This window comes from Schistocerca serialis, chromosome 3 (assembly GCF_023864345.2).
Source record: "Schistocerca serialis cubense isolate TAMUIC-IGC-003099 chromosome 3, iqSchSeri2.2, whole genome shotgun sequence".
In the NCBI taxonomy this organism is placed as follows: domain Eukaryota; kingdom Metazoa; phylum Arthropoda; class Insecta; order Orthoptera; family Acrididae; genus Schistocerca; species Schistocerca serialis.
The window spans coordinates 760,394,034-760,419,361 of NC_064640.1; the positions used below are offsets into that span (position 1 = coordinate 760,394,034).

General features: G+C 43.3%; 1 long non-coding RNA gene across 2 annotated transcripts in view; it reads left to right on the forward strand.

The window, feature by feature from the left end:
• LOC126469577 (uncharacterized) overlaps positions 1–25,328 on the forward strand; it is a 305,340-nt gene that overhangs the window by 270,629 nt on the left and 9,383 nt on the right. For both annotated transcript variants that reach the window (XR_007586022.1, XR_007586023.1), the window contains exon 4: positions 24,864–24,958. This is a non-coding gene — a long non-coding RNA (uncharacterized LOC126469577). The remainder of the gene's footprint in view (positions 1–24,863; positions 24,959–25,328) is intronic.

The window sequence follows — 25,328 nt, forward strand, 5'->3', positions numbered from 1 at the left end:
GGAGCAGGCGATGCCTTGTCTGGATGACGACTGCTGGATTATTACGGCTTTGGTACAAGTTGTTGGGCTATGTTACGGACGTTAAAACGACTCCAGGAAGAGTTAATAAACCCATATTTCAAGATACTTGTACACCATACCATGGGTAGTGTAGCAGTCTTTACTATCCACCTCATCATACGACTACAGCCATCAGATTACGAACTGTATAATTAGTAATGTAGAAGCATGAATCATTAATTAAAAACTAAGTTTTTGAATAATTATTGTGATAAACATAAAATTTGGTTCACCCTGCTGTTTTATTCATAATTATTCCCCTACATAGGATCCTTTCCGTGTGTTTATTCCGACTCAACATGCTATAAAAACGCTGGAAGTGCTTCCTTCAAGATCTACAAGCACTAATTTTCATCTTTGAATAAATGCCTGAAAATAATTGTGTACTAACTTTCAAAGTGCAGTACATTACTGCATGATTTACGTAGTACAAGCTCTGAAGTGAGATTTTGCTCGAGTACTGAAGTAGATTTTTTTTTTTCTGACAAATTTAAGGATTTTAATATTCTTACTCCCTTTGTGGTAATAAGTGAACGTAAATTTTCGCTGAAAAGACTGACTTGTAATGCATAAATACTGAAGTTTTGCCAATTTAAGTAAAATTCTTTGTTAGAAATGAAATTTAGTGTAATAAAAAGAGTTAAAGAAAGAAAATTGCTTATGTGGCTCAGTAACACTGAAATAGTTGGATAAAATAATACTGAACAACAATATAAAGTGACCACGCCCTACCTTTGGCTTTTGACAGATCATTTGTTAAGAAAATGACATAAACAGTGTCTTAATAAATTTAAATGTGTTACGTTATTAGAATATTTAAGCATTTAAATTGTTGGTTATACAAAAAGTCCTCCCCTCCCCCGTCAAAATTTTTTCTCATAGTGATAATTAAAAATTCGTGGCATATATACACGGTGTTACAAAAAGGTACGGCCAAACTTTCAGGAAACATTCCTCACACACAAAGAAAGAAAATGTTATGTGGACATGTCCGGAAACTCTTACTTTCCATATTAGAGCTCATTTTATTACTTCTCTTCAAATCACATTAATCATGGAATGGAAACACACAGCAACAGAACGTACCAGCGTGACTTCAAACACTTTGTTACAGGAAATGTTCAAAATGTCCTCCGTTTGCGAGGATACATGCATCTGCCCTCCATCGCATGGAATCCCTGATGTGCTGATGCAGCCCTGGAGAATGGCGTATTGCATCACAGCCGTCCACAATACGAGCACGAAGAGTCTCTACATTTGGTACCGGGGTTGCGTAGACAAGCGCTTTCAAATGCCTCCATAAATGAAAGTCAAGAAGGTTGAGGTCAGGAGAGCGTGGAGGCTATGGAATTGGTCCACCTCTACCAATCCATCGGTCACCGAATCTGTTGTTGAGAAGCGAACGAACACTTCGACTGAAATGTGCAGGAGCTCCATCGTGCATGAACCACATGTTGTGTCGTACTTGTAAAGGCACATGTTCTAGCAGCACAGATAGAGTATCCCGTATGAAATCATGATAACGTGCTCCATTGAGCGTAAGTGGAAGAACATGGGGCCCGATCAAAACATCACCAACAATGCCTGCCCAAACGTTCACAGAAAATCTGTGTTGAATACGTGATGTCGCATGTCAATACAAGCACCGAAGTCAACATTACCTTCCTTCAATTGGGTCGTGTTCTGTATACACGTGTAGTGCAGCACAGCGTGAGCAGAGATTGGTGGTCATTATCACACGAAGCGTATACGGCAGAGCGCGAGGGTACTTCCGTTCTGGGGCCGTGGCCGTAGCATCGGCTTTGGTCTCAATTACGCGTTGCCTGTGAACTATACTGAGCATTCCCGAACTTCATAAGAGTTCTTTGATTTTCGCCCAGTTCACCGTAACCTCGCTCTGTGTTCAAGACTTGTAAGCCAACTCATCACGCCCTCACTATTGGAAGTGTATTGGAGACTCTAATTTTTAAAGATACCTCTTTCCGTTGGTCTACTGACTGATTTGATTCTGCCCGCCACGAATTCCTCGCTTGTGCCCACCTTTTCGTCTCAGGGTAGCATTTGCAATTTAAGACGTAGATTATCTGCTGGATGTATTCCAGTCTCTGCTTTCCTTTACAGTTTCTACCCACTACAGCTCCATCCAATACCACGGAGCTTAATCCCTGATGTCTTAACAGACGTCCTGTCATCCTGCCCCTCCTTGGCAGTATTTTCCATGTATTCCTTTCCTTGCAGACGCTGAGAACTTCCTAATTTATTACCTTACAGTACATTTAATTTTCAATGTTCTTTTGTAGCTACACATCTCAAACGCTTAGATTACCCCCTTGTTCCAGTTTTCCCAGTGTTCCACTGACAATGATATCCTGCCAGCATACGACGTTGGAAATTTTTTCCCCCAAATTAAGGCGTATTGTATGAAACTGGGGACCTAGAAACGACGGAGGGGCTTCGTTCCCACCGTAGCCCTCAGTGGTTCACAACCCAACGACAGGCTACAGCAGTCCACTCACCCCACCGCCGCCCCACACAGAACCCAGGGTTATTGTGCGGTTCGGCTCTAAGGGACCCCACCTCCCCCCTCCCCCCTCCCCCCTCCCAGCCTCGGATTGTCGAAGTTGTTACGGTGACCGCTCGCATAATGTGGGAAATCTGGATTCGAGTCCAGGTCTGGCACAAATTTTTATGTCATAATGAATTATACAGCTGGAGTCTCATCGTATTCGCAATTGCGAACATATTTCTTAAGTCATCTAACTCGTGAGGAGGTAAAATGAACAAATTAATAGTTTATTCCGGTTTTCAAGTATATTCTTGACCCTTAATAATTCGTAGGAATTACGCTACAAGATAAACTTCTTCAAACTCCAACCACCACGCCGCCACCAACTATATTTATTCTTTCCTTTCCTAACACCGTTTGGTCATTTGTAAAAATTTCGGCTGGACTTACCTCCGCCTTTAGCCATCTCTCGGTACCTACAGCAATTTGAGCTTCCAAGCTTTCTATTAGCTTGGAGCTCTGGTTCTTTGCTAACACAGCTACGACAGTTTACAACTAGAAAACTGATTGTTTTGCTTTATCCTGTGTTTGTCCTGCATCCTTTGGGTCGGAAGTCTTTCCTGTATTTCCAAAGACCCGCTATGCTAAACTGCCAAGTCCATTCCACACAACCCCATCTACCCTTGCAACCACTTCCCGTGTATAGTGGACCCCTGAACCAAAATAAGTAGCTCCTAGCTAATGTCCATGTACAACTTGCAAATAAAATGCTGTGATCGGATGTGCTGCTACAGAAATGGAAGATGCCATCTGTCATTTCTGTTCATCCCAGTGGGCATTTATTTCTGTTGTCTTGCGTCCTTAAGTGTACTGTGTGTTTTCATATGCAATAGGTTAACAGGGTGTGGGCAGAAAAAAATCAAAGTGAGAAAAGCATAATGTTGATTTTATTATTAACCATCGCTTAAAAAATTCATTCAATAAGAGCACCAGGTACGTCGACGAGCTGCTGTACAATCGTCAGATATGCACTTGGTGACCAAAATTCAAACGAATCCCTTTCCAGCGTAAATCGGTTCCGTATGAACGCATTAGCAAACCTACAAAGTTTCGCTGCCATACCACATTTACAGCCCACACTGAATCTCCAGGAGTAGCGGAATTTTAATCACAACCATCCGGTATTTTTATTCTTCATTCTTTTATTAAGTACTTATTTTTATTTACTACTTAAAGAGAATTAGAAGTACTTTGAGACTTCATAGTAATTGTTACATTATTCATTCGTTCTATATATGCGAATAGCTTTGTTGGTATTTCTTAAAATTGCTCCTCATTGCTAGCCATCCACTCCACATGTCGCACTAAAACCCAAAAGAAATCAGCATCAGCCCCACAGTGCTGGGACTCAACCACATCTATTTCATGATGTTAAGTCACTCCATTCTGGAATTAGTGTTATTGTACTGGGCGGTAATGTATTTCGAATACAATCGACGTGCATCTCCAGTTAAACCGAAATGTCGTTCTTTACAAAAGGCGTTCCTTGTGTTAAGTGTCTTTGAAAGAAAATTCCTTAGATGCTTCTTAAATCAGACTCACACCTATTCACTTGCTTTTGATGGTGACATTGGCCAGTTTTCCACTAGTGCAGATATCTCTTTCATGACCGCAACAGCCTAACAGAGGAAGTATGAAAGCAGCAGAAGATAAGTCCAAAATAACGTCATTACGACATAAAAACTTGCAGAAAATAACAGTTCAGTCATAGCAGTTAACGACGTTTTATGTTCAGGGAATTTGAAAGAAATGACTGGATAGATAGAAGTAAACTGGAGAAGTATAACTGGTATGTTCTGCTTTTGGTAACGCGCGCTCACGCGCAACGTGAAAACGTTCCAAACACTGCGAGCTCTCCAAGGGTGGCGAATTGATATCGCCTGACTAGGTTAGTTAACGATAAACATACTCACATATAAAATAATTCATTTTAATTAATCTTATTCGTGTATTTGTGTGTGCTGAGGTTGGACGAGAAATAAGACACAGTAATAACGGCCCGGCATAAAGTACTGTACATAATTTTTGCTGCTGTAACTGCAGTTAATTCAGAAGTTAGTAATTCTCGCCGAGATAGGGTTTGTTTTCAGGGAGCCCTCTGTGCGAAGTTTGAACAGCTCTTCGCACGTGGAATATACCAGAGTTGCGCCGGAGCAGCGAGCGGCTCTGCCCTTTAAAACTCAGCCGAGCAGCCTGCCCTATAGGTCATATGAGGATCGTTACTTCCGCTATGAAAAGCGGAGGCCTCTTTTTTCGAAACAGAGGATTTCAATAACCTCCTGAGCAAGAGCTCTGTGTCATTGAGACAAGTCTTGTCATCAAGACCCATCTACGGAGCTGGTGCAATCGTTCAGACAACACCCTACCGTTTACGTGCCACGTTGAAACAATGTATATGAGGGCTACAGCCACCAGAAGATAGTTGAAATATCGCCAGTTAGTCGAGAAACAGTTAATCATTTTGTTGCACACTAACTGCAACAATCATGTGGAATTACGACGACTGACAATTACGATCGCATTAGGACCACTGACACCTTGTTCGTTGAAGTAATAGGTCGTCCGTCTACATAAACAGTATATCATTCGCCCTTAGTTACTTCTCATTTTGTACATGTCCTCTGATCTCTGATCGTGCGTGCGTGCGGTTTTATTGATTCTCAGACTGTTTCCTTCGGACCAGTAAAAACTCTTACCCAGGCACCTTGTAATCTGTCATGGACTTCATTACTTGTTAAGCCTTGTGCGCTTGACTATTAATGTATTTATCGGTCGTTCAAGATGTACATAATAAGTTCCATCCGAAGGCTACTCTTTAGTACAGTTTTGCTACACCATTCCATTCTTAATTTTTCATCACGTCTTATCTGCTACAGGACTTAAAAGTGAATGACGCCTGTAGGATGGCGATGATACCTACGCTTTAAGCACGGTCAGGGCAGGGAGCAGGATAGTTGGTGCTGGTTTCTAGGCCAGACAGCTGGGAACACAGTTAAGATATCTCACAAGGTGCCCATTGAGTAGTGGAAAACAGTTCCAATAGAATTGGTATGTAAAAAAAAAAAAATTTGCCCATGCATTGGGGAGAAAGATAGTGCTAGACATAATGTTGAGTCGTCAGAATTAACATTTTCACTGCCATTTACGCGGAGTGTAAGATATTAATGTATTGTTAAATTCATTAATGTCGTAGTGAGAAGAGAGAATATGAAAAACATTTCCCGTCGTTCCGTTTCCCAATGTCGGGAGGGGTGGGACATACAGGGTTATTAAGTGCCTCCAGGGTCCCAGAAGAGGATTGAGCAAAAACAAGACATGCAGAAAACACGCACATATCAATGTATAGAGCATCTATTCCATTTTTTAAATTCACATTACAAGTGATCATAACGGGCACGTATGCAGCGCGACAATATGTAATACATACACAAGACTCATTGACCATTGTCGAGGCTCTAACGACCTCGGTGTCGACGAGGTATTAAACGTCGAACCAGTTGTCTGTGAAGGCGCGACAACAGCCTGCTTTGCAAATATGTTCATTGGGTGCCTGCAGTCGCACTGTTTGACAATTGTTAAGGGAAAGATATTGTTGGAGAATAATCATCTCAAACAATTATGAAAGACATGAAATGCAGTACATACATAATCTTAGTGGTATACTGATACATTGATACCGAAAAACTGTACACATTTCACGAGGTGGGATGCACGCCACTCCATGGCCGGTATTTTTTAAACGTAGTACTCGAAACACGTGTTTTAACATATGGCAGTTGCAGGATATCAGCAATAGCAACATGCAAACAGTAGTCTAAAGTACTTAAATGTCTCATTACAAGTAATAAACAGGATTCGGAAGAACTACAGAGAAATTGCTACCAGAATAAATGGAATCTCATTCGGGAGCATGACTGTTCAAAGCTGTGTCCGGACATCCCGATTTAAGTTTTCCGTGATTTCCCTAAATCGCTTCAGCCAAATGCCGAAGTTGTTCCTTCGAAATGGCACGGCCGATTTCCTTCCTCATCCTTTCCAAATCCGGAGGGACCGATGACCTCGCTGTTCGGTTCTCTCCTGGAAATCAACAACCAACTTAGAATAAATATGAAGACAAGAAGCTAAATTGGCACGAGACAGTGTACTTCTTCAAATAATTCGGCTAAGAGTGGGTCAGGGCAGTATGTGGGACAGATAAAATCTAATCTCACGATGTAACCTGATACCTATCACGTGTCAAGGCACCCCCCTTCCACCCCCACGACTCTAGGCCAACCGTGACATAAAAATTACTGGAACGAAAGTTCCCTCTTCTGGTTTTCTCCGTAGTCAAAATATCAGCCTCATCGTTAAGTCTGCACACAGTAATGAAAGAATCGTGTAGTTCAGTCGCAGTTTAACATAATGTCATTACTTTTTTTTAAATGGTGATGGGGATATATGTTAATAACTGGTTTATTAACAATGTGCACATGTAATATTTTTATTTGTTCATGAAGTTTTGCAGTAAGTTTCATTCTTGCATTGTAGTTTCGTTTCGAAAACCAGTTTATTTGCAAAGATCTGTATCTTAAACACTAACTGGATTACTAGTTCCAGCAACATGTACTGGCGTTTTCAGCTCAGATTACAGGCTATCAAATATTATCTTTTTATAAATCTGAGTATGGCATTTCATATTGCTACGATTAGTAACCCAGTAATTGTGCGAACTTAGCGTTTGGCAAATAAATTGATTTTCAAAAGATTATAGTACTAAATCACAGATCGCCTTCTACACTGAATGATCATGTCGGGTAATCATGGCACTTAATTATTCACAATTTTTTTTTGTACACAGATACTTACGTAACGAATAGAATTCTTAAACGTATGTTGAAATATACTTACTGCATACTAATTCTCGTATATTATTCTGTAGAGATGCTTTAATGATATATATCTCTGTGTATAATGGAAGACTTCAGAATGGTTCAAATGACTCTGAGCACTATGAGACTTAACCTCTGAGGTCATCAGTCCCCCTAGAACTTAGAACTACTTAAACCTAACCTAAGGACATCGCACACATCGATGCCAGAGGCAGGATTCGAACCTGCGACCGTAGTGGTCGCGCGGTTCCAGACTGTAGAGCCTAGAACGTTCGGCCACACCGGCCGGCACTTTAGAATGGTTTATAAACTCACATTTATGATTTCTAATTTTGGCTTACTGTCGATTAGACTGAAAGATAAAAGTATGCCCTCCGCACTCACATATCCGAACATTTATCTCGATGCTCACTAACCACAAACAAGTGGCTGTAAACCTGCTACTTAAAAAAGCTCAAAGGTTAAACACAACAATGGTGGACCTGAGACCGGCAATCGGAAAGATGTCTCGAAGTGCGGGCCAAGATATGGCTTTTCACTGCTACTTACGCTCACCGTAATGATTTACCAACAGCCGAGGTGAACGGCACAGTTGCGCTAACGGCTGTACCAGAGGCGTGTTGCTACTGCTACTACTCCAGAAGCCGTTCATCTCCGAAGAGGCTTGCTTATTCATTTCCAACGAACGGGGCTGATGTGCACAGGATGTGTAAAGTTCCACGTCTCTTTCGATCTGCTCTCTTTAGCGGGTAACAGACTCATCAAACCCACTCATACATATGCTCTGCTACAATTCCCCACCAAACAATGCACATCCAACAATACCAAAAATGTGTATACACTGGTCCAGTAGTGTGGACCGTTCGAGCAGACAAAACACTGTCAAAACTAAATGTCACAGTACAATGCCGGTCACAGAAAGCCTTCCCATTTTTAAATGGCTTCTGCAGCGCTCTCTCTCTCTCTCCCCTTAAGGTCACTACTTTACCAATGGCGTGTTTTTGCACCCTACCCTACCGTTGCACCAGATGTCCTTCGAATCTAGAAAGCCTTTATTTTTGCAAGCTTTGTTTCTTTCAAAAAGTGAATAATGGTTATCTACAGATAGCCCTCAGTAAAACATGAGAGAGGAGAGGTTTCCTAGTGTGGTGTCCCCACCATAATTCGGCTGTTGGCCAGCGCGCAGGTCCTCACTACACAATATGCAGCAACCATCTAGTTAGCCCCTGTCGACCCGACTTCAGCTAACACACTTGAGGCCCCAGGCTGTGTTGATGGCAAAGTACCGCTTTTTTCGTAACATTCTCTGCCGAATCTGTCTCCAATACAGTGAATTGTGCTTTCCCACGAGCACAATCGGCCAAAAAAAAAAAAACGGTCCATCTCATCACCATGTTAAATGAAGGGAAATAAACATAGAAAGAGTGCAGTATGTCCAGTCACTGTCATTCGATATATTTAAAACAATAACATTATCCAAGGAATCCACACCGTTATCTCCCTCCAATTACGTAATTAGTCACGACTAAATACTATCATCCATGTCTGACATCATTAGCATTGCAGATAAATATTTAGGCGCTGCAGCACCTCTGTAGTTAGCTTCTCTGTTTCACACTGGCGGAAAAAACTTTTACACTGTTTTAGAGGTTTCAAATTCATGCAGAATTTATTGCTGCAACAGTGGGTATGGAGTACATGAAAGTACAGATCACTAGAACAAGCGGTTATGATGTACCCATGACAGATATTAGTTAGTTGTGTAGCCTGCACGGTCGGCAACGCAGGCACTCACTCTCACATCCAGCCTACGTCTACATAGATACTCGTGGTGTTGTTGTTGTTGTTGTTGTTGTTGTTGTTGTTTCTCTCGGATGGTACCCTGTACCAGTGCTAGTCACCTTCGCTCCTGTTCCATTCGCAGACAGCGAGGGAAAGACTCTGAATAGGCCTCTGTATGGGGCCCTAATTTCTGTATCTTATTTTCGTGGTCCTTACGCGCAATATATATTTGCAGTAGTAGAATCATTCGGCAGTCAGCTTAAAATGCTGGTTCTCTAAATTTTCTGAATAGTGTTTCTCGAAAAGAATGTTGCCTTCCCTCCAGAGATTCCGATTCCGATTTAAATTCCTGAAGCATCTCCGTAACACTTAGGTGTTATGCGAATTTGCCGGCAACAAATCTAACAGCCCTCGTCTGAACTGCTTCGATGTCAGCCCTCAACCGAACCTGGTACGGGTCCTAAACACCTGAGCAGTAATAAAGAACAGGTCGCACCAGCGTCCTATATGCGGTTTCCTTTACAGGAGAACTAATTTTTCCTAAAATCGATCTTACTGATGACTAATACTGCCCTTGGGGCAAGTTATGCCACGCCTGCTAGACCTGTTCACGTAAGTTGTTGACGAGTCGCAAGAATCACTTCTCGACATATCGTATCAGACACATGCTCGATTGCAAACAAGTCTGGAGATCGTGCTGGTCAGGGAAGTAGCTGTGCGTCAAGTAGAGCACGTGGAGTTTTCCAGTGTGTAGGCGAGCATTATCCTGTTGGAACAACAAATCACCTTCCTGCTGCAAGAGTGGCAAAAGAACGGGTCTAACATTCTGCTCGTATATAGTGCTGGTTGGTGGCTGCTCCAGGACCACCAAAGGTGAAAGAGAGTTGCAGCTTATCACACCCCACACCATAAGGCCTTGAGTGGGGCCAGTGTGTCTTGGACGAATGCACACGGAGACAGCGCTCGTATTTGCAAACGACCATCTGTTGCGTGTATGTAGAAACTGCTTTCATTGCTGAACACCATGGTGCGCCATTCTATCTTCCAAGTGATTCCCTAACACTGCCAGTCGAGCCGTGCATGTCGACGCTGTGGTGAGTGGAAGACGCGCTAGAGTTGTATATGCCTTTAGTTTCACTGGCGTTAACCGGCTAGCAACAGTTCGTGTGACAGGGCTCACAAGCCTTCTTATCTGTGCTGTGGTATCGTAGTCCAGTAACGTCGTCACAAAAAGGCCCTTTACTGTGAAATAATGAGGTAGATGTTTTATTTTTTGTCTTTTGTATGCAGCTGAGTACGTTGACTCCAAGATTTCGACCTCCAAAACGTTCGGGACAACTTTTTGTGACCAACAAAACAAGGAAATTTGGCACTTTTCACAGTTTTTCGCCTATTACTAGGAAGCTATGCATCCTGCTGAAAATTTACTTGGACCAAAATGAAAGAACATTAAATTTAGCGTCGAATGCGCTATTTAGATGTCGAAATCTGTGAAGCCGTTTGGCCGTAAAAAGTTGTTAATGTTCGTTCATTTTTTACTAACTTAGCTAGAAAGTTGGCTCCAATGCTGGGGAGATGGGTGTAAGTGGGTATCTGTAAAGAAAAATATAATAAAACTATGCCTCGTTATAAAAAATCCCTGACATATTAAACAATTGTGATAATTCAATCTGACTTCAAAAAAGAACGAAATTAACTAATAGCTTCACTTACAAAATAGTAAAAGGCAGACATACTGTATAATTCACCCTCACCCAGCAGACATACTGTATAATTCACCTTCACCCATTATGAAGAATCAATCATCAGATAATACAGAATTACGAGAGTGTAATAGTGAGTCCAATTCTTTTTCTGTTCTCAAGATCAGTTGAAGTAGTAAATGTCTTGCATTTTACACGGTCGACTTTCCGCCTTCGCTGGCGCAATTTTGAATCCACCGTCGCTAGAGGGCCCGAATTGTAACGTGTAACATGGTGTGTAACATGACTATGTCGATGTACACAGAGATCCTCAGAAAACTGAAAACACTAATTCTAAGCATTCGTACACACATGGAGTACTCTACTTCAGCACGACAGTGTCAGACCGCATACCAGCCCTGTGACATCGGCAACAAACCGACGCCTTGGCTTCACTGTCCTCGATCATCCCCCACACATTCCCGACTTGGCCCTATCGGGTTTTTGTATCTTTCCAACACACAAATACCACCTTCGGGGACATTAATCTACACGTGATGAAGCGGTCAAAGCAGAAGTCAGATCGTGGCTACGTCTACGAAGACATTATATGTTGAAGACAGCAGTAAACTGGTCTCCCATTGGGAGGAATGTATTCTTTACCAGCGTTACTATGCTGGCAAATATACCGACATCCTGAATAAAGAAGCAGAATATCAAGTTTATTTTACTTAAAAAGCTTTGACATAAGTAATTGGCAGGCATTACTTACCAGCAGTTTTGTTTTACGACGACAGTCTATACCTTTTTCAGGCACAGCTTGTATATTCATTCGTAAGTAATCCCTTTCTGTCGCATTTGTCCATGTATGTCCACATCTCGTCTCTACAATGAGACCCCATTCGCTTTTACTCCACTTCTATACGCTACCTGTACCTCACCACTTCGCGCGCCCAAAATGCAGAATTAAAGCTGTGTGGGGAGGATATGAGTTGTTTGGATAACTCGGTAGTACTGTCCCGCGAAGGCAAAAGTCTGGATTTCGAATCCAGATCTGGCACATAGCTTTAACCTGCAAGAAAGTTTCAAATCGGTGTTCACTCAGTTGTAGAGTGAAAATTCACTCTTGGCGCTATCCCTCAGGAAGTTCATTTGTAAAATACAATGAGTGGTCAAAATTCGTGGTAAGGGGAGAGAGAGAGAGAGAGAGAGAGAGAGAGAGAGAGAGAGAGACCGACCGATGTTCGCCCTCTTTTGAAACAAATACAGTACCTTTCTCGGAATAGTGTTCACACAAATGGGTTTCTGATGCCCCACATTTAAATTGGCGTCTAGCTGGTTCACGCCAAGGTGACGTCTCATCTGTTAGTGGAACACTTGTGATCGTCATCTGTGGCGAACTAGGCCTATCGAAACATTGTCCGTGCCACATGGAAGATCCATCGTACATACTGTAGCAGAAACTGAAATTCTTTGCAATATCGGAAATAATATGGCCACTGCTTCTTGCACCTATTATCTCCCCATGTTCAAAGTCGGTTAACACCCCACGTACTGCTACACACATCTGTAAGAGCTTGTTTACACACTGACAAGCCAAAATACAAAGCCCACTGCCCACCGAAAGATAGAATGCCGGCTGGTGGCGTTTTTGGCTCCTGACACGGTAAGGAAGGTGTAAAAGTGGAGCAGACACAAATAGAAATGATTTTACCAACGATACGGGCCAAGATGGAGAAATCCACTAACATAAGCGACTTACACAGAGCAGATTTTCGTGGTCCGGCGCCTTGGAACAAGAATATCAGGACGATGAAGCTGGTCGGCTGTTTTACTTGAACGGATGGTAGCCCGTCGGCTCAATTGGGTCCTGGAATCTCGGTATCTGCTGTCCCCTTACCAGTGTGGCTTCCTAGAGGGACGGTCTCCTATCATTTACTTCGCTTGGAATCTGCAGTTCGTCAGGCCTTTTCCCAGCGCCGCCATTTGGTTGAAGTATTTTCGACCTTGGTAAGGCCTAATGACACGGCTTGGCGCTGTACATCACATCTTGCTTACACTTCATGAGTGGAGGTCTTTGGGGCGCACTCCCGATTTTTATCCGTCAGTTCCTGTTCCATCAGTCGTTCAGGGTTCGGGATGGTACTGTTTATTAGTTCTCCATGCACCCAGGAGAATGACATCCCACAGGGTTCCGTGTTGAGTGTACTTTTCCTCATTGCTGTAGATCGACTTGGGGCCTCCGTCGGTCCTTTGGTCATCCCTGCTCTGTATGTGGATGATTCCCGTATTTCGATTAGTTCCTCTTCGATGGCTTCTGCAGAGCGGTAGCGCCAGCCTGCTATATGGCGTGCTTCTGCATGGACCCCCTCACACAAGTTTCAATTCTCTTCCTCAAAATAGCAGGTGGTCCACTTCTGTCACTGTACTATGGTCCACCCCAATACAGAGCATCTACCTCGATGCACAACGATTACCTGTGGTCCCACAGTTTCGTTTCCTGGGTCTTCTTTCCAACTACAAGCTCACTTGGCTGCCTCATATCAGACTTCTGAAAACAGGATGTTTCCGTAAACTCAATGTTCTTAACTTCCTTGCCCACAAGTCTTCTGGTGCGGATCGTTCCACTCTTCTCCGCCTTTATTGGGCTTCAGTTCTGTCTCATTTGGACTATAGTTGTCAAGTTTATGGTTCAGCTGCTCCTTCCACACTGCGCCTCCTGGATACGGTCCACCATCATGGTATCTATTTGGCCACTGGTGCACTCCCTACTAGCGCTGTTGATAGTCTCCTGGTTGAAGCTGGGATATCCCCCCCTTTCTGTTCGGCGGTCACAGCTTCTGGTTTCCTTTGCAATCGATTTCCGTTCCTTTCCCACTCATCCTTCCTATTCTATCCTGTTCCTAGACAAAGGACGTCACCCACCTGATTTCCGCCCTCGGGCAGGTTTACCAGTTGGGCTCTGCCTTGCATCTCTCCACCATGATTTTCAGCTCCCTTGTTTGTCCTGTCTCCAATGTTCCCTTCCCAACACCCACACCTTGGCTAGTTCCTCGGCCCCGTATTCGGATGGATCTCCGCCGAGGTCCGGAACATTCCATTCCCTCAATGGTGTTCCGTTGTTTTTTCCGCCGAATTGCAAGGGAGCTTCGGGATATTGTTGTATTTTTACACCGATGGCTCTAAATCTGCTAATCATGTGGGATATGCCTCCACATCCTCCGTTGACATGGAAAATCCTCTCCTGCCAGCTGAATTTGGCGTGATTACTATGGAACAGATGGCAATTTCCCAGGCCCTTACCTTTATTGAACAGTCCCAACTCAACTGAATTTTGTTGTGTATGGACTCAATGAGTGGCCTTCAGGCTATTGACTGGTGTTTTTCCCGCCATCCCTTGGTCTCTGCCATCCATGACCATCTCGCTAATCTTCACCATGCTTCTTGTTCTGTTGACTTCCTTTGGGTCCCTGGCCATGTGGGTATCCCAGGTAATGAGCTTGCTGATTGTTTGGCTGGGGGAGCAGTCACTTAACCCCTTCTCTGTAACCCCTCCTGCAGCGGATTTACAGCTTCATATCAAATCCCACTTCGCACCATCAAGGGCCAACTCTTGGGAGGCTACCTCCCTGTCTAATAAACTTCATTCGATTAAGGTGACACCTTTCCCCTGGCATTCTTCCTTCTGCCTCTCCTGAAAGGACTTGACCATCCTGTATGGTCTCCACATCAGCCAGACAAGGCTGACCCACGGTTTTCTTTTGCGTAATGAGCCACCCCCATTTTGTGGTTGTGGAGTCTTCCAGTCAGTAGTCCACATTTTGGTGGAATGCCCCTTTCTTTTGGTTCTGTGTACTAAGTACAGACCTCCCCGCACTTCACCATTAATATTATCAGACGATTCCCAGATGGTTGAACTGGTGTTCTCAGTTTTCTTCATGATAGTGGTTTTTATTTTCAGTTCTAAGGTTTTTAATCTCCCTTTGGAGTAGGGGCAGGGCGGTGAGGCTTGGGGGTGTCTAACACTTGTAATCTGTGTTACAAGATTCCTGACTCCCCTCCCTGGCCAAGATCCTGTTTTCTCTCCCTTTTACTGTTTTTATCGCTTTTTAGATTTGGTTAGTCTTCTTTTACAATACACACTTTCATACTCTAGCAGTTGAACGCTTTCAAATAGTATGTGGTCTTGCCTGTACTGCATCAGAGGTGGGATATTTCCTGCCTCTAGCATAGCCTTGGGGTTGCTCACTTGCTGACTTCCCTCCTTGTTTTCACCATTAATACTACTGCATTTTTACGACTTTTTAGCCTTTTACCTCTTATCATTATGGCTCTTCTGAGATAATACTCCGTCTGATTGGACCACTTTTGAAACGAAGGACTGATGACCTTGATGTTTGGTCCTTTCATCACCAACCAACCAACCAACCAACCATCTGGTCGGCTGTTCGCATGCTGCCCCCATGAACATTAATGGATAGTGACTGATAATGAAACCACTAGTAGATGGCATTGTGTTCGATGACCATGCCTCATCTGTGCAGACATGATGCAGAGTAAATTGCTGGAGCAGGCACTAGTGTTTCAAAACACTCTGTTCAGTGCATATCATTGACATCAGGCTCTGCAGCAGCCATCCCTTATGTTTTCCCATGTTTACTCAGCAGCATTTGTCAATTATGAATGCTGTGGGTACGACACCATAGAGACTGGAAAGTGTAACGAAGGATGCCTGTCGACCAGTCGGATTAACCAGTTCTTGTTACACCAGCTAGACTGTTGTGTTCAGCTACACTTCATCCAGGCGAGTGGCTGCTCCAAACATATACTGCATCATTGACACAGGCCAGTGGGGGCAGTACTACGGTGCCAGGGACATGCAGCTGGGATGCCATAGAACCTGTGGTGTAATGTAAAGCAATAGGATAGCTTTGGACTTTGTGAATATTATTGTGGACAGCCTGCTTTTTTTCCCCTCCCCCCCCCCTTCTCCTCCATGGTTAATGTATTCCACAACAGCAATGGTATCTTCTGTCAGGATAATTCTGGTGTCAAAGGGTGATACTCTTATTAGTGGTTTCAGAAGCAGGACATTGATGTTATGGTCACAAAATTTGCCTAATGTGAACTCTATGGTAGACATCAAATATACTATTGGACACCAGCAATGCATGCACTGACCAGTAACTTACAGGGGGAACTGCATGACCTGTGGTTAGACATCAGGTGTCACATACTTCTGGACTGCTGTATTGCGATGAGTAGTGGTACTAGGAGAAAGCTGGCGCATTTTGTTAGAGCAGGTTGCCTACATCAAGTGCAAGTATGCACTCGGAAAACCTATTGTTCCCCTTTGATTGACAGATCCTTAACCTATTGTTTTCCTAAGTGCCTTACCATGTCACCCCTATTTCCTTTTGATTGACAGGCACTTAACCTACAGCCCCACTGCCCCCTCCCCCTCACTGCTACAGGTGCACTTTCAGGTCTGAGTTCCTGGAATAGGCCCTCTTTCACTCTTATCAGTTTGATTTCCTAATTAATTAAATTGATCAATTAGTTGACCTCTATGGAGGGAAAGTGCCACGCCCCCCTGGTGGGAAGTTCAAATTCCATCAAGAAATTGCACCCTCTACTAACATAAGAAAATGGCAGGGCAAAAAAAGGCACCTCCACTAACCTAAGTCATCTGACTGCCACCTCTTCCTAGGAATTAGTGGGAAAGACTCTGTTGATCGATCATTTGGAGGGTATTAGATTGTAGTGTATGGAATATTGTTTAAACAGTTGACATTGTGTGGAATATTGTTTAAATAGACAATTTAGATTCAAGGCATTGTATGGAATATAAGGAAATTGGTGGAGAAGGATCTTATAACAGGAAATTCAAGTTTATTTATAAAAAAACTGTTTTTTTTTTTTGGGGGGGGGGGGGGGGTTGGATTGCTCTTGCTCATCATTCTCTGCTGTTTGGAAACATGTAGATCTTGCAAGAAGCAATTACACAGGGCAAACATGCTGCATAACCTAATGTTCGTCACTGTACTCTGGGTGTCTTTACCTACTGTTTGGGCCCTTGTCAGCACTTAACCTAGAGTTCCGTTAACTGGTTTTCCATGACGCCCCTATTTCCTTAAACTGTTGTACTGCCTTTGATACCAAATTAAGTAATCAGTTATGTCCTCCCACCATTTTCTGGTACATGTTTCGAATTTCACATTCTTTACAACGCCATTTCTGGCTGATTTTCCTTTGTGACCCAACCCTTTAAACTCTTGTACTGCGTTTTACATAAACATTATGCCAATTAATGTAGTGTTCTGCACATAACCTGCTGTTCTGCTCAATGTCACTCACTCCCATTAACTACTGTACTGGTAACACCATATTGATATAAAAAATTTATGTAAATTAAATCAGTATTCTTAACATGAATGGGGTAGATGGAATATAGTTTAAAAAAACATTGCTAATAAATAACCTGTTTACGAAAATAGCGCAGAATAACGTAGCAGCGCGTCCATAAATTGTTACCCTTCATGCTTTCAACATATGCAAACGTTCTCACCGCTAAACGCCTGTGTACGCTCGCGAAAACACCGTTAATCATAAAAGCATTATTCTTGTTTGGAAAGATAGCACTGTCTCTAAGCACAGACGGGAGGAAACCAGAACAATTACGCAAACAGAATTTTAAGCACTCTCATACAGAAGAGAGAAAAAATGGCCGGAATTTTCAGTATCCTACAACTACAGGTCTGGAGATGTCATAATGCCACAGTGGCCGATGAGTGACGGCATACCCGCCAGATATGGATGGTCTGCTTCAACTTGTCTTTGAACACTTGCTTTCTCAGAACTTTCCGTACATACCTTGTCTCCATCTTGTATGAATCGTTTGTAGATGCTCTTACGTCCATGCACAATGGATGTGTTCTGAATGACTACAGCATTATGACTCTATTTTGTACAGATTAACATACTGCATCAACAATTAAGCTCTTCAACGTGCACTACATATCGTAAAATAGCGTTCCCTTTCGACTGATTCCCCATATTGCACTAAAGTATGTGATCACTGTTTTGGTGCTAGCAACCCCTAGAATGTCGCCCATCCACAAAACTCGTGTGTGTGTGTGTGTGTGTGTGTGTGTGTGTGTGTGTGTGTGTGTGTGTGTGTGTGTGTGTGTGTGTGTGTGTGTGTCAATTTAAGGAGGCGATCACATTGATAAGTGTGAGAGAGTGGCCTATTAAGTGCTTGTGAATCAAAAGGAAATGGGGGTGACAGGGAAAAGCAGAACAATAGGTTAAGTACCTGTCAAAGGAGAGCAATAGGATTCCCCTGAGTGCATACCTGCCCCTGATGTAGGCAACCCGCACTAAGCTATGGCAACTGTTAAGCTTACACTTGCTTTCTGCATTGCCCTCCAGGAAATCTGGTTCCTGGCAATGTGGACCCCTGCTCTTTGCAGCTATAGGGGTATGACAAGAACTGTAATGACTATAATAGTGTCAGGTGATTTTGTGTACATGTCCTGAACTCAGTATGCAGTGAAACTGTATCCCTTCCCACTCCTCTTGAAGCTATGGCTGTCAGGATAAAAATGACACACGAAATAGCTGTCTGCAACGTATATCTTCCTCTAGATGGTGCAGCACATCAGAACGTATTGGGTGCACTGATTCAACTACTCCCTAAACCTTTCTTACTTTTGGGAGATTTTAACGCCCATAACCCCTTGAGGGGTGGCATGATGCTTATTGGCTCAGGTAGAGATGTCGAAAATTTACTGTCTTAGCTCGACTGCAGCCTCCTAAATACTGGGCCCTTCACATCAGTGTCGTTCATGGTACTTACTCGGTCGTTGATTTATCTCTTTGCAGCTCAGGACTTCTTCGGTCTGTCCACTGGAGATCCCACGATGACTGGGTGGTAGTGGCCATTTCCCCATTTTCCTGTCATTCCCCCAGCGTCATGCCCACGGACGCCTACCCAGATGGGCTTTAAACAAGGCAGAATGGGAAGATTTCACCTCTGCTGTCACAGTTGAATCTTCCCCATGTGGTGCCATCGATGTGGTGGTTCAGCGGGTAACTAGAACGATCCTTTCTGCGGCTGAAAACCCTAGTTCCTTAGGGTACCCCTGGCGAAAGATAGTACCTCGGTGGTCACTGGAACTTGCTGAGGCCATTAAAGAGAGTAGGCGGGCTCTACAGCGACATACGCAGGACCGTTCTCTGGAGCACCTAATAGCTTCTAAACGGCTCTATGCCCGCGTTCGCGTGCTTATAGAAAAGATGGAAACAGGGGTGTTTGGAGAGGTACATGTCCACCATTGGGTGCCATACGTCACCTTCTAAGTTTGGACGAAGAGCAGACGTGATTTTGGGTACCAGTGCCCAACATGTGTCCCTAGCGTTAACATAAATTTTGTGTTATATACCGACGCAAAAGCGATAGCTGAGCACTATGCTCGAGCCTTAGCGTCAGAGAATTATCCCCCAGCATTTCGCACCTTCAAAGAGCGGATGGAAAAGTACTCTTCTTCACTACACGCCACAGTGAACCCTACAACGCCCCATTTAGAGTGGGAGCTTCTCAGCGCCCTTGCACGTTGCCCTGACAGCTCCTGGGCCACATGGGATCCACAGTCAGTTGATTAAACATCTCTCGTCAGACTAAAAGCGACTTCTCATCCTCAACTGGATCTGGTGTGATGACGCATTTCCATCGCAATAGCGGGAAAGCACCATCATACCAGTGCTCGAACCCGGTAAAAACACGCTTGATGTGGATAGCTATCGGCCCATCAGCCTCACCAATGTTCTTTGTAAGTTTCTGGAACGTATGGTGTGTTGGCAGTTCGGTTGGATCCTAGAGTAATGTGGCCTACTGGCTCTGTGCCAGGGTGGTTTCCGCCTTGGTCGCTCTTACACTGATATTCTTGTGTCCCTCGAGTCTGCCATCTGAACAGCCTTTTCCAGACGCAAACACCTCGTTGCTGTCTTTCATGATTTACGAAAATCATGACACGAGCTGGCGATATCATACCCTTGCCACATTGTATGAGTGGGGTCTCTGGAGCCCGCTTCTGATTTTTATCCAAAGTTTCCTATTGCTCCGTGCTTTCCGTGTCAGTTCGTGCCTCTGTCCCCCCCCCCTACCCCCCCCCCCCCCCCCCCCGAATATCCAGAAGAATGGGGTCCTGCAGGGCTCTGTATTGAGTGTATGTCTTTTAAGTGGCCGTTAAGTCTAATAGCAGCTGTAGGGCGATCTGTCTCACCTTCTCTGTATGCAGAAGACTTCTGTATTTAGTACTGCTGCTCCAGTTATGGTGTTGCTGAGCGGCGCGTACAGGGAGCTATCCACAAGGCGGTCATGGGCTCTACCCTACAGCTTCCAGTTTTCAGCCACGAAATCGTCTTTCATGCACTTCTGTCGCTATCGCACCGTTCATCCGGAACCAGAACTTTACCTTCATGACAATCTACTCGCTGTAGTGGAGACATATTGATTCTTAGGACTGGTTTTCGACGCTTGACTGACTTGGCTTCCTCATCTTCGTCAGCTTAAGCGCAAGTGCTGGCACCACCTCAATGCCCTCCGCTGCCTGAGCAACACCAACTGGGATGCAGATACCTCAACGCTGCTGCCGCTTTAGAGCCCTTGTTCAATTCAGCCTTGACTATGGGAGTCGGGTTTATGGTTCAGCGGCGCCCTTAGCGCTACGTTTACTCGACCCTGTGCACCACTGGCGTTAGACTAGCGACGGGACCTTTTAGGACGAGTCTGGTGACCAGCGTACTGGTGGAGGCCAGAGTCCCTCCATTGAAGGTTAGGCGTGCACAACTGCCCGCCAGTTGCGTTGCACACATTCGAAGTTCTCCTGAGCATCCGAGTTACTCCTTTTCCCACTCGCGGCAGTTCATCTCCCGCATCGGGGTCAGGGCTGACGATTCCAATTCGCGTGCGATCCCTTCCCTCCGAACTGGAGTCCTTCCTTTCACCACCTCTAGTCGAGGTCCATTCACATACATCTCCATGGCGTAAACCCAGGCCGAAGCTTCGCCTGTACCTTTCACATGGCCCTGAGGACTTGGTTAACCCCGCCACTCTCTGCTGTCACTTTCTCTGTATTCTTGACGTGTTCCGGGGCTCGAAAGTGGTTTACACCGACGGCTCGATGGCTGGTAGTCACGTTGGCTTCGCATATGTTCATGGAGGACATATTGAACAGCATTCTTTGCCCGATGGCTGCAGTGTATTCACTGCAGAACTGGTGGCCATACTTCGTGCACTAGAGTACATCTGTTCATGCTCTGGCGATTCGTTTCGTCTCTGTACTGACTCCCAGAGCAGCTTAAAAGCTATCGACCATCACTTGATAGCGTTCTTCCAGGAGTCCATCTATGCCCTTGAACGGTCGAGTCGTTCAGTGGTGTTGGTCTCGGCCATGGGTCACGTCGGAATCCCATGAAATGCACCAGTCGAAAGGCTGGCCGAACAGACTACACGGAAACCGCTTCTGGAGATCGGAATCCCCGTCACTGACCTACGTTCATTATTACGCCGCTATGTTTTTCGGCTTTAGGAGACGTAATGGCATAGTCTCAGTACGCACAACAAACTGCGTGTCATTAAGAAGACTACGAATGTGTGGAAGTCTTCCATGCGAACCTCTCGCAGGGACTAACACGTGGTTACCTCCTCGGTGTCGCTGTGGCTCCCCTATGACACTCGTCCACATCTTGCTGGATTGCCCAATTTTAGCCGCTCTGCGGCGAACTTCTAACCTTCCCAGCACCCTACCTTTGGTGTTAAACGACAATGGGTTAACAGCAGATTTAGTTTTACGTTTTATTCGTGAGGGGGGGGGGGTTTCTATCATACCATTTAAGGTCGTGTGTTTGGCCCTCTCTCGTGATAGCCAACTGCTCTATGGTTTTAATACCTTCTTCTACTTTTGCTTGTGGTTTACGTTCTCCCCGTTTTTTGTTCGTTCCATTTGTTTTTAGGTGTGGTTCCGCATTACTTTTCTCCTTTTTACTTACCTAAGCATACTTCGGATGTTTTTACCCTGAGCCTTCTTTGCGTCAGGAAAAAGGGACTGATGACCCTGTAATTTGGTCTCTTTATACCTCAAATCAACCAAGTAATAAGTGAGTTAACGCTTTATGGACAACCTAATTGTAACAACCATCTCGTCAATACCGCAGATACCAAATTCAAGAAAAGTATAAAATTGCATCAAAATTTAAAGACAAAATACTTCACGCTTAATCGCAAGCGCACAAACTGCAGAACTTTGGGCTCAGATTAGCTCAAATATAGCACGTTCCGAGCATGCCACATTAATTTTAAGCATCTTAAAACATCAAAACACAGTGATTTATTAAATCAAGCTATAAATGCACTAAAAACATTAACTCGCAATCACATAAACATCAGTTGTTAAGGCAGAAGTCATGCCGTCGCAACGTCAGAAAAGCTGTATATAGGTAAACCCTTTACATATTGACTATTCTATACAACTTGAACGTGATAAGGGATTAAAGTCTGCGAAGGATGTAAGTGTTTAGGAGTAAACTTATCAAATAATCAAGAACGTATATCAAAAACCAAATCATTTAGGGTAAAACAACTAACCTAGGGATAACATCTATAATGTCTAAAAGACAATAGTTGAGAGCTTGGGTTATTAGCATCTATGGGGCAGATATTTGAGAGCAAAACAAGGTGACCAGCACTGGAAATATGCTTCAGAAACAAGACAGATTGTGATGACTTGGCACAATGAAGATACGTTTCAGCATACTACAGCGCTGACCTAAGATTTGGTAAAAATTGTCCTAATCAAAAACTACATCCTATTTTCGACTGTCGTGTTCATCGTAAAAGCATGAATAGTTTCAAAAGTGATTGTCTGATCGCTACAACAGAGGGGTTTCAACGACATGAGTAAAATGCGAATCGTAAAACTAATAAAAATGTTCGGGCACATTTCGATCAGTAAGGCAGAAGTTCGGACGACATCCACGCATTACGGCGGGACAATGGTTTGAGATAATCTCTCTTCTTATTTCATGAAGTTCCATGAATGTCATGTCCTCTTCCAAGGCTCTTTCCAACGCCACAGAAAAAGTATATAGTTACATTAAAAGAATCGGTCATAATTTGGCAGTAATAGACGTCAACAATTACTTGCGCAAATAAATAAATTCGCCACAGTTTATTACTTAGCGACACCCACACATCTATATATTTACTAGTTTTGAAAAATTTAATTTCGACTGACATAATTAGCTGCCGCAGCCTGTATGTGTTTGAATGCTTGTGGTACGATTTTGAACTATTACGTGCATGATGAAAGGTTAAATGTTCCACTTTCTCTACCTCTTCGTGGACCACGTCACGTAGAATCTGTGGGAAGAATGTTAGCATATCCGTTCGTTTCCAGCATAAATTTTTAATTTCGCGCGTCACTGAAGTTGTCGACACTATGGTCCTACGGAGCGATCAATGTATCTAGTCACATAATCTAGTGACAGGCCTTACAGGACTAGATTAAGTGCAAAGCTATATATTAGCAAAGGGCTAGTTTATATTAAAACAGAGGTAAGACAAAACCATCCAGTATCAATATTTAGATACATTAATATATATATTCACAGTAAAGATTCCCACTTTTCTTTGGTACGTTAGTCTTTCCTCCAGTTTGGTTTTGAACTTTCAGTTCAGTAGGGCGTTTTTATGGATCTATTCACTGTCTGTGCTTGTCACGTTCTTCTTTCTTAAATGACTTTTTTGCGATGGCTATAAGGTGTTCTATTTCAGCATTAACATTCTTGATACTGCCTGACCTATTGCATCTTATAACAGCTCCAAAATTTGTTTCGGCCGTTTACCAATGCCATAATCCATTGATTCAGCGGAGTGCCAGAGCTTTAACGGTCTTGTAAATTTTGAAACCTGATTTTTTTTTTTTTTACGCTCTGTATTATTCAAATGCTTATTGGTCTTTTGCAGTCCTCTTAAACCTCTATATCGTAATCACAAGGTATACGGTATTCAAGTTTATAATAATGCTTGATTTAAGTTTCCATGATGACTATTTTACCTCGAAAATGATTTTTTCTCTGGGAGACACCTCCTTCTGAGCCGGTATATTCACTCCATATTTGTTACATAAGCGTTTTCCTACTTCAAAGTCATTCTCTTCTCTAAACATCAGCGTGAGTGGTGAAAATAAAAAAACTGATTTCTCTATAGAGAATTCATTCGGTTGCACCCATATGTTAATTATGTAATCTTTTCTGTAGAACTCATCAGCTGTGTATATATTTAAAGAAGATAAATTGCATGCTTCTCTCATATTGTTTCACTAGCATAATTTGTGCTAATTTTACACTAACATCAACCAAAAGTATTTCACTAAACAATCAATGTTAACTGAAAAATGAGAGGCTGGGGCTATTGCTGGTGCTTCACGACGTTCAATTTTTTCCTCTGTTTTTGTTAAAATCTTTCTCGAAGTCAGCTCAAGATGAATTTTTAAGCTGAATTCATTATTTTCGTGTTCAAGCGAAACAATGTTGTATTTAACTATATCGTTACAAATTCTAACATTAACTATAGCTTCTATGACGAATCATTTTGTCATTTCTCGTATCCATATCTGACAATTTCCCTCCATGCCTAATGTTCGTGAGAAAAGAACGAAAGAAACAGTAACAAAAATCTCATGAAATTGAGTAATTGCTAAATGTTTCGCAGTATATTGATGTTCTGTGCTGTATATACACCGAAGTAACTCTGTCTGATAATTCCTGATCAATATTTAGTTACTTAATATGTAAATGAACGCAAGGAGTCACTAGTATTAGGTGACTTTCCTGTTTCAGGTGTTCTCTGCCAGGAAGGAAACTTAACGTCTATGAATTTACAATGGTTCGGCAAACAGTACAGGAAGACATCAGGATGACTGGCTGGTGCAAAGGTGAGCGAGCGATTTTTCTTTCGTCCAATATTGATACATTCGAAGGAAGATACTTCCCTAACCTTAGGAACATAGAATAATCTCCAATCATAGCTATAAGCGACAAAGTGTTAAGAATTACCCCCCTCCCTTCAAATAACTGACATAGGAAAGACTGTTCATAATACTTAGGACGTACAGTGTCTGGTCACATTGTGACCACACGTAAACAGCATGAATATCCACCTTCTGCACGCAGACCGCTGCGACACATGGTGTCAGCGAGGTTCTGATAGGTACCGACAGAGGTCGAGCCATGTTGACTAGTGCCTTGGCCAGCTGCGCTAGATTTCTTAGTTCAGGTTCCACGACGCGAACAGCGCGATCGAGA